Source organism: Cibotium barometz, chromosome 58 (assembly GCF_041138505.1).
Source record: "Cibotium barometz isolate CiBa-2024 chromosome 58, ASM4113850v1, whole genome shotgun sequence".
Classification (NCBI taxonomy): Eukaryota; Viridiplantae; Streptophyta; class Polypodiopsida; order Cyatheales; family Cibotiaceae; genus Cibotium; species Cibotium barometz.
In genome coordinates this window covers 27,731,164-27,742,107 of record NC_141103.1, presented here as the reverse complement: position 1 = coordinate 27,742,107, position 10,944 = coordinate 27,731,164, and the positions used below count along the sequence as shown (strand labels likewise).

Genomic DNA, 10,944 nt, shown 5'->3' with positions numbered 1-10,944 from the left:
AAACATACGTGCTGCTCTGATACCATTAGCTAGCAATTGGAAAACTAATATTGATTAAGAAGAACAAGATGAGTTGATCTAATGCCTTAAGCTAGAGTGCAGCTATTGAGATATGTCAGTGAGTGGGGGAGTGGGGGCCGATATTCGAGGCGATTGATGTGTTGTTGCATGCAGCCGTGCTACATCGCAATGCAAACTGCATCGCAATGCAGTGTGCCTGGCGCCTGCAAACTGCATCGCAATGGTTGGCAGCTGGGAGCATCGGCAGGAGAAGGAGCCCCGCTTTTCATAGGTGTGGAAATTTCGGACATAAAGCCAGAGACTGTGGAATGAACAATGATATGAAGTGTAATGAAGAGAACAAAGAGAAGGGATCAAATGGGAAAAGAAAGGGGGGACACCTCTAGAACTCGAGCTCATAAAGGGATTCAAGGGAACTTAATGAATAAGGATGAAGGGGATCCTGAGAATGTGGGTTGGACTAGAGATATAGACAAATCTAAGGGGAAAAACACTCTGCGATAGGTGAAAGGTGAAGCCTGGAATGTGCCGTCAAAAAGGGGAGGGAGAGGTGTTGAAACAAGTAAGTTTGCAGACGGACTTAGCCCATCTATCTAATTTAACCCCTTTAGTCCGCTGAGAGACGAGAGTGAGACTTCATCAATGGGGAAGTTTAACTGGCAAGTTGAGACATGAAATGATGAAACAAGGTTGGTGCTAGAGAGAGAGGAGGGACTGGAAGTGGAAATGCCTTAGCATGAATAAGGTAAATAGTGTTAGGGGTTGTACTTGGAATGTTAAAGGCTTAAAAGATAAATAGGGTTAGGTGTTAGAGAGAGAGGAGGGATTGGAAGTGGAAATGCCTTGGAATGAATAAGGTAAATAGGATTAGGGGTTGTACTTGGAATGTTAAAGGCTTAAAAGATAAAAATAAAAATTCAAGTTTCTTGGGGGTTGGTTAAAAATTGGAATATGGACAAAATGGCTATTTAGGAGCACAACTTAATGGGGGACAATGAAAAAAAGAGAGTTTTATGGATTGGACAATCTTGTATGGGGGGGTGAAGGTAGGGTATAGTGGGGTCATGTTAATTATTAAGAAGGATTTAAAACCTTCTGTTGTAGCCAACCATCCTAATGGAAGGATTCTTGTGGTAGAGGTTTAGATAGAAGAAGAAAAGATATGGCTAATCAATGTATATGGGTCCCATAATCACAAAATTAGAGGGGAGATGTGGGAATGGATCAATAGACTTGATATCTAACATCCTTGCATTATAATAGGAGATTTCAATGTGGTGGAAAGACACCTTGATAGGTGTGGGGGAAGCACTGATAGAAAAAAAAAAAGGGATAGTCTGAGAGGGAAATTGGGTCTCATTGATGGCTGCTTTGACTTGGGTCATATCTATTTCAGTTTATAATACATGGGGTCTACTTCTAGAATATACAGAGCTTTCTTTAGTCAACAAGCATCTTGGGTGCCTCACACAATGAATTTTAAAGTGAAAACTTCTATTGTACTATTTGATCACATGCCCTTATTGTGGGGCTGACAAACTTCTCATTGGGAGGAAAGTGAGCTTAGGGACTTTCCAGTAAGGAAATTGAGGGTTAATAGCAGTCCACTACAAGATGATTTATTTAGACTTCTCACACTGAGCATGCTATTAATATGCTCAAGAGTAAGGGAGGGCAAGAGGTTCTTGGAGAAAGTTTGCCAATGAAATGCAAGGCACCATCAAAAGAGTTGGGAAACTAAGGGCTCATCAGAAGAGACAGTAGAGGGAATACTAGGGAAACTTCCTAGATAGTTACAGAAAAGAGACAACTTAATAGCTTATCCAAGATAGAAATGGATCAATATGTCAAACTCATCTTAAGGAGGAAGACACTAAATTAGCCAATGAGAGAAAAATGAGAGAGCTAGAGAATTTATAACAGTAAGAGAAAACTTGCCAAATACTTATTTGAGTTTATCAAGGAAAGAGGGAATAGAGAGATACAAGGAAAAATTAGGGATGAGAATGGTCAAGATTTGGGGGACATGAAATAGATTGCCTTGAGGTGGGTGGAATTCTTGGGCACCACTCTGAATCTCAAAGAAGATACCTCTATAGAGAGGTTTCAAGCACAGCCCCTTGGTTAACACTAGCATCAAACCAGATAGAGACAGATGGTTGGATAGGGACATTGAGATGGATGAATGCTAGGAGGCACTAAAAAAATTAGCTAAGGATAAGTCCCCAGGGTGGGATGGGCTTTCTGTAGAATTTTTCCTTGCATTTTGGGATTCTCTAAAAGACTAGGTATGGGTAACTTGTAAGAAGGCCTTCTCTACATGATAGCTTGACAATGACTTAAGAGAAGGATTAATTAAGTTAATTCTAAACAACTTGTCTGCACTCAACTAAACCATTGGAGGCTGATCACTCTCCTCACAATGATATACAAAATATTGGCAAATATCATTGCTTTGAGAATCACTCCTGCTCTTCAAGAGCTGGTTTCCAACAAACAAATATGTTCATCAAAGGCAGATCCATATATGATAACATTTTTGTTGCTCTATTGGGAAAGGATCTAGCTCAAAAGACAGGTCAGGAATGTGTTATATTTCAAATGGACCTAGAAAAGGCATATGACAGAATACACTAGTCTTTTGTAGCCAGAGTAATGGAGAAGATGGGTTTGGGCCATAGGATGGCTACTTGTGGTGCTGGTGCTCACTCTAAGCTTCTATTAAATGTGAGAGTAGTTGGGGATTTGAAATTAGAAGATCTATTAGGCAAGGCTGTCCATTAGCCCCCTTGTTGTTTGTTGTGGCTTCACATCCCCTAATTATAGCATTAGAAGATGCCAATGAAAAAAGGTCTATTATTGGGCTGAAACTTGGGAATGGAGAGCAACTTATTATTCAATGTTTTGCTAATGATTCTTTGCTTTTTTTGAGAGTTGACAATGAAAATGTGAGAAGTGCCCTTGAGCTAGTACATGTTTTTGCCGAAGCTTGAGGATCTAAATGCAATACCCATATATCCAGAATAATAAGCTTAACTAAAGCTGACAACTTAGATATGGAGAGATGGAGATGTGATGTTATTAAAAGAGGAAGGATAAGTAGACACTTAGGAATTCCCATGGGGTTTGGAGTAAGCAATGAGGATCTGACTAAATGGGCCATCGAGAGATTTTCTTCTAGACTTAGAAGATGGGAAGGGATAAGGTTTCCTTTTCATGAGATAGAGTTGCGAATGGCCATAGTAGACATTGTGCTAAATGCTTACATTTTGTTTACTTGCCCTATGATAGAATTTAAAAAAAAAGACAATGGAAGAGAATTATTGCTCCTATCAGAGAAATGGACACAATGGGATGTTAGTATACACTCAATGCCCGCCTCTCAGCATGTATCTCACTTTGATGTATACTGCACATTTGTTAGGCCCCCATTACGAGGAGTAGCCATGGTGCATATGTCTTTAGTGGGAACCCCGGCTTAGACACCGATGGGGTCATTATTGTGACCATTGATGATGGCTAGGGGATGGTAAGGGGTACGAGCGTTGGCTAGGGTCCGGGGCATCACCTCGGCTGGGGGGGTCCCAAGGGAGCTAGCAGCCCCCCTAGCGAGGGTTTGGGGGATGGGAGCCCCTGAGGCGATGGTATGAGCAATATTGCCTCGAATACTAGGTTCATCATTAGTGGTCGGTGGTCGGTGCACCGCGTTCTTGATACATGGGCAGTGATCGTGTCTATGCAGTGTAACCGCCCTCGTTGTATACGCGTCTACCACACCGCCTCTCACAGTACTATATGACATGGTGGCCATGAGCTAAGGTATCCAATGCTTGTGAGTATCCACCCCCTTCTACACTTCGTACATACTCCATACAGAGTTTGTCTAGATTGACATCTAAGCTCTACTTGAGAGCGCATGGGTGGACATCACCATCACTTATACCTCTTTGGTATAATCAGAATTTTAAATTCTTTCCATTGTGTATCTATTGCATTGTCTTGCTATCTCTTTTTGATGTGCCATATTATTATATGGTATAAGAGCTTAGGTGCTCTTAGCAGGAATAGTGCATAAAGTTTAGTCTTTCTTTGCATAGAACCCTAAAAGTGATGGCATCTACCTCTGCTGCCGCACCAGTCTTGCGTATTCGTCCACCTACCTTCACGGAAGGCAAACTTGATGGGACGAACTATACTCTTTGGAAATTCAAAATCAATGCCATTCTAGACTCTTATGAGATCCTAGAAATTGTTCTGGGAATGGATGCAGAACTAGTGGGAAGTCCCCACCCCAACAACCTTGCAAACATGCTTCTGCCAAATGCTACACTTCTTCGGGCATGAAGAAGGCGCAATGCTGATGCACTTTTTGCCATCCTCACCAACATAAGTGATTCTGTTCTCACTCTGATTCAACATACTACCAAGGCTATTGAGGCTATCTCCAAGAACCCTATGTTTCATGTGCACATAAAGCACATTGAGATTTAGTATCATTATATGCGGCAGCTGATAGCGGATGGGATAGTGGAGTTGGAGTATTGCTCTACAGAGCAAAACTGCGCCGACATCTTCACCAAGGCTCTTGGGAAGGACTAGCTCACTCAGCATCTTTATCGACTTGGCATTGGGCCAAAAACCGAGTACATCTTTGGATGGACATTGAGGGGAGGTGATGGGATAAATGAAGTGCAAAGGTGTGTGAAAAATATTGACACTTCTCTTGATAAGACAAGAGGCTGGTCACAACCACAAAGATCATTCCCAAATCCATCATCCTATGGGCTTAGTCGACATGGAAATGTTGTATTTGAGGTGAGAAATTCTAATGGGAATACTCAAAATATGAATACAACACTTTAAATGAGCACAAAAGATGCTTCTCATGTTGGATTACCATTATCAAAGCCCTATGGAAAGTAAGAAAAAGATATGAAAAATTTGATGCAGTCAAAAGAGTCCAGACAACATTGCATGTTGATGCAAAAACAAGGGAAAATAGCCAAAGTCCTTGACAAAGTTGCCAAAGTCATACACTCCAAGTTTCCAAAGTCCTTGACAAAGGATGAATTTGTGGATCGTATGGTTTCTACCCCTATCAGAAGCTTATGGTTCAAGTATGGTGAACCATTTTCAGAATCTTTGCTCTCTTTCGATGGGGAAGGAGTCACTTGCATGCACCTCAAAGATTGGATTCGCAATTGGGATGCCTACTTTTTGTGCATTTCCATGCAATGAGGGGAACAAAGTGAAGCAAGTGACATGCGAATTTGGAGGCAAAGCTAGACAATGGCTACAAGTAATGCATGATTACAAGTGGAATTGGGCGAATCTAGCCTATGAAGTGGTGCAAAACTTTGTGGCTACTTAAGAGAAATTGAGCTTTAGGGAAAAATGCATGGCACTATTACATGTGGATTGATTGCCTAAGTATGCTAAGGAATATTGGTACCTTTCCCTCTTTGTGCCTAACATTAAGGAGAAGGAGAGCATGGGTGGATTTGTGAAAAAATTAGGCAAGGAGTTCATGCAAGTGGTCCAATGCATCATGGATATTGACAATGACATTTCTCTCAATGAGATCGTGTTGTTGGTGGAACTCTTCTACATGCCTACCTCGTCTATACATGGGCTTTGTACTAGGGGTTCACTTTAGCCCACATATCTTATTGGAAGTCATTGCTATGACTTCAAGTGATGAAGGCGATGCTAATGATTCGTGTCAAGTGGCTTCAATGCATGTATGGATGGATGAAAATGAACTAATGGACAGCCATGATGATGCAAGTGTTGACGGGGACAATGAAGAGCAAATGCGTGGATCTCTTCGTCGTAAGGAGAATTGTATGGATAACTTTAGATGAATGCAATGAGACTCTTCTTGAGGAAGGGGAAAACCCTTTAGGAAGATCTTCATGGTGTTACATTGCATGAGGAAAATGTGGTTGCCGACCATGAAAATGTGGTTGCCGACCATGAAAATGTGGCACATGATGTGGAATCACAACATGATGGTGTGGATGAAAGTAATAATGTGATTGATTATGATCCATACGATGGAATCTATGAGGAAAATGTTATGGGTAATGATGATGCTTTGGTTTATGGAGATAATTCATGGTGGGTGAACTTTGATGGTGGATCATTCATAACTCATGGATGGCACTTCCAACCATGATGACTCATACCTATTTGATCCTGGTATGCATGGAAAGATGCTTGATGTGGATTCTTTTCCATATGACCCGGGTGGATACTATGCATTGCCACTTGAAGTGGATGGGTTTCCTTTTGAACCGGGCATCTTTGGAAGTCAACCTTATGATGGGGACAGGGCGTGGGTCACCTTTAACTTGGGAGGGGATTACCGTACACTTTAATCTTCATGAAATGGGTACTGCTATATGGTTTCTTTGGATAGCTATATGCATGGAATGGGATGACGGCATGAAGGGTGTCATTGCTATAAATTTACTGTATAGACAGCCATGCCCATTGGTGTACTTCGCCACTCATCAATCAAAGCTCAACAAGACTCTATGGGCTTATGGACATCATAGAGGGTAGTCCATATGTACATAAAATAAGTGGACAACTCTATGTGGAGTTCTCTTATGCGAGACACTATTGGGATTGTAACGATTATACTTTCGCATTCATGAGGGAAGTCAAGAAGATTTTCAGCACCCCATGCATTGCTTCATGCATGGTTTCGAGGACGAAACCTTTGAGTGGGGATGCTTTGTAATGAAGGGATTTTGGATATAAAGGGAGCCCATGGGCATGGATATGGCCTGGCAAGTATGGAGGCCCAACATTAATAAGTGTGAAAAAGTGGGCAAGTATATAAGTGAACAAATTGTAATTAGGGACATCTAATCATTTGAATAATCAAATCATACTTTCTTGGAGCTCCAAGCTTCCATGGCTATGGTGGTACTTCTTTGTGTGCATGTGGTACTCTATTATGAGTGCATTCTCTCTCTCTCTCTCTCTCTCCATCACTACAATTAAATAGTTTTTTTTGGGCCCCATTTTTCTTTTTCACATTATAAAATTGTCTTAAAATATCGCAAGGAATTTAAAGCAATGGCTAAAATAGTAGTTGAATTTTATGACAAGAGAAGTTTGAAGATATTTTTGAAACCAAAGCTCTCACATAATGAGAAATTTGATTGTGTGTTTTGCAACTTAAGCAACTCTCACCACAAGCATTGTGGTGGGTTGGTTAAGGGAGAACTCCGAGAATGCAAAAATTATGGGATTGATTGGTGCCCACTACACCCACAAGGTGCAAGCCATGGGATCAATCAGTGACCACCACACCCACAAGGTGCAAGCCATGGGATCAATCAGTGTGTCTTTCTTACCCTCTCGTAGCTCAATGCAACACTTGCAAGCTAAACACCCAACTAGCACAAAAAAAGGGAAAAAAAACTGAAGAAGCGCTCCCACCTCAAAAATCACAACACGATTCACAGTTATTAGACATTTGAAGGTGTTTTGCAACTAAAGTTGTCAAAAATCAAAGAGACATGTATGAGAAATTTTGAAGGTTGCAAAAACAGGTACTAAATTTCTCAAAAAGGTCAACTAAGGTACATGAATGGACACAAGAAAGGATTATTTATTATTAGGGCTTGTTTATTATTAAAAGATACGATGAAAACAAAGGAGCTACATGAAGCACTGCCTCTTCCCGGACTGGTTTAAGAAAGCACAGATGGTGTCACTCGTATTCTAGCTTGACAGCATCGATGGAGATGGGGAAGCTGGTCTGACGTCTGGAGATTATGGTCACGCTGAAGCTATCATCGTCTTCTATTCCAAGCTCTTTCAGCACTTCACCAATGCCAAGCTTAAAGTTGGACTTGCGGAGCCTCTTTTTCTCCCCCATCTTCATGCCCATATGGGGCACATTGAAGAAGGAGCCAGCATACTCTGAAACATCTGATCCTACACTCTCATCTTCATCAGGCAGATTTATGTACACATCAAACTTCACCTTCTCGTCTCTGGGTACCTCCACCCCTTCAAACACTAAAATCTCCTCCTCATAGTCATCAGCTTTCACCTTCTTAGGCCTCTTCACCAACGCGCTTAGCGCCTTCTCTAGCTTCTTCAACTCCCTCTCCTTCAACTCCTTCAAGCCTTCCTTGATCCCAGCAATCGCCGGTGCTGTAGAGACTCCAGGTCCAACTACAGCTGCAGATGCAGTGCTGCTGCTACTCTTCGATTTCGTAGGCTTTGAATTCAACCATAGATTAGGGACATCTTCATACTTGTAACCCAGCTTAGTGGTGTCTAATGCATCACGAATCTTCACCCTCACCAGCTTCGCATTCTCATCATAGAAGAGAAACGTGGCGTCCAGCCAGTCCGGATCAGTGAGATCTTTCCTCCTCCCACCCAGGCTCTTCCACACCTCCCACAGCCTATCAATGTTGGAGTGGTGAGCAAAGAAGATGGGGTCGCGCCCAGCGGAGTAGAGCGCGCCCATGTCCTCATCGTTGGGGTTGGCGGGGTTGCCGGTCCAGATGTGAACGGTGCCATGGGGGACGTTTTCTATGGTACCAGCGCCAGGGCTAGGGGCGCCGCCTTGGCGGTATGCCTGGCCAAAGAAAAGGGACGGAGTTTTGGAGTTGGAGACCATTTGGCGGTACATGAGGGTGTTATTGGCGGCTAATTGGGCGGAGGCGGAGAGGCCAGATTCAGTGAAGTTGTAATCAAGGTTGACAACGGTGGGGGGGGCATGGATGGGGTTACGGTTGGCGTTGTAGAGGGAGCTGGAGGGGCTGGTGTAAAAGGAAGGTAGGGTGTTTCCGGGGGCGTTGTCCCAGTTCCAGAAGGGGAGGGCGAAGGTGGGGTCGTTTATGAGCTTGGCAAGCATGCGTTCATGGAAGTAGAGGAACCAGCGGTGCCAAGGGAAGAACAGCCAAGAGTTATGCACTTGGTACTCTATGGTAGTGCCCTTCTCGTCGTAGGCGACGTCGTAGAAGACGCAGTGCACGTTGGCTTGCTGCGTGAACTGGCGCGGGTCCGTGGACGGCAGGTTGCGCAGCAGGTCGTATGCCTTGGTGTATTTTGCAATGTCCTCTTTGCTCGCTTGTTGAGCCGGGCCCCTCACCCGCAGTGGCAGGCCCGTGGGGACCTGGTAGTCGTTGATGGTCGTAGAGACGGGAAAGCAGCAGTCCACCGACGGAGCCCCGTTGCCTGGATCTATCGGGGTGGTACATTGCTTCAAATTCGGCGGCTGCACGGGCGCCCCGAAGGCTGCATTATGGCCAATAAATGGCAGCCCGGCCGCCCCGAGCGTGGACGCCAGCAGCAGCTGCCGGCGGTCCACTGCAGACGGGCTATGCTCCTCCTCGATAGACGATCTTGGTGTGGCGAAACGGCGCGCAATTGCATTGTGCCGGCCAAGCTGCTTGCGAGAACCAGAAAAGAAGAAAGCTTGAGAGCTTGAATGCAATGAGCAAAAGGCAGGAGAGGCTGGGGATGAGGTAACTACAGGAATGCTGCTCAAATTAAGCTCCATTGTAGCAAGCAGGACACAGCTGATGTGGCTGCACCCACCTTATTTATAGGGGGCCGCGTGTGGGTAGCGCCGCTCGATTCACACGGGGGCGCTCTCCCAGGCCTCGGTCGGCCATTGCAAACACAGTGTCACCTGCTCTCTCTCTCAGCATGATTGCGAGTGACGTGAATCCTGGCTCGGTTTTCAACTTCTAAAATTGAACATCACCTTTCGGTTTGAAGAGGCTTCGAAGCTGACACACATTGCACGGAGCCTTATCTAATTAAGATTTATTTACAACCTTGCTAGGTACAAGGTTGCTTTTTTTAATCCTTTTTTAACATCCTTGCTAGGCCCAAGAGGTTCCTTTTTGGCGGCAAGGCCTTAGTGAACGGATTCATGTTTTTTTTTCTTGAAAAAAAACAAATCATAAGAAGTAGTGGGCTATTTGGAGTCATCATCTCTATATTATCTTAAGAAAGAGTTTCACAAAGCTACCATATGCCAAGAATTTGGAGGTTTGGGAAGGGAAGGCATGCGAAGCACGGGTTCCCAACTAGTGCTTTTTTAAATCGTGGGTTTTTGTGGGTCGTTTATTGAGATTTCTTTTATTGGGTGAAAGGACCATGAAGATCAGTCTCTTTTTTCGAGTAGCGAAAAATGTTGGAGGCTTTAAGCAAAAAATGTTGAGGCTTTTTTATTAGATTACGGTTGGGTAAATGTTGGAGGCTTTAAGTGAAAAAAAGTTGAGGCTTTCTTTATTATATTAGGGTTGGGTTGTTGGAGGCTTTCTATAGTGCCGTGTCTCCTCTCTCTGTGATGTTATGCTAGTGCCCCCTTCTACCTCTCTCTGTGACGTTATGTTGGTGCCCCCTTGTGTCTCTCTCTGTAATGTTATGCGTCCAGCCCTCTGTCTGTGATGCGAATCAACAAAGCTGATGGGCATGCCTCTCTAGGCATTCATGCCGATGACGCATCCATTAGGGGTGGCTGATTTACTTTACTGCTCCTACTCATTTAGGAGAAATTGAGAAAAAAGTGATAGAGTCCACACATTGGACGTGTTTGGCTCCTACTGATTTCGGAGAAACTGAGAGGGAGGGAGAGAGAGAGACAGAGAGACAGAGAGAGTCCGCAGAATTGACATGTTTCTGTTGGTACTTAGTTCGTGCAAACTGAGAGAGAGAGAGAGAGAGAGAGAGAGAGAGAGAGAGAGAGAGAGAGAGAGAGAGAGAGTGCGCAGAGTTATTACATGGATTTTTAGATGGATTTTTTTTCCCTTTCTTACATGTTGTAACATTACACTGGAATTTAAAAAAAATAACATTAGATTTAAAAAAATAAAAACCGGATGTTAAGAGTGAAGGTGATGGATAATGATCCAAGAAATCTACATGAAATATTTA

At 43.5% G+C, this 10,944-nt stretch overlaps 1 pseudogene across 1 annotated transcript; it reads right to left on the bottom strand.

Annotated features, from left to right (window-relative positions):
• Positions 1 to 7,628: 7,628 nt before the first annotated feature.
• On the bottom strand, positions 7,629 to 9,591 carry LOC147606101 (polyphenol oxidase I, chloroplastic pseudogene; annotated as a pseudogene). Its single transcript, XR_015265031.1, has one exon. The product of XR_015265031.1 is annotated as a polyphenol oxidase I, chloroplastic pseudogene (transcript).
• Positions 9,592 to 10,944: the final 1,353 nt, after the last annotated feature.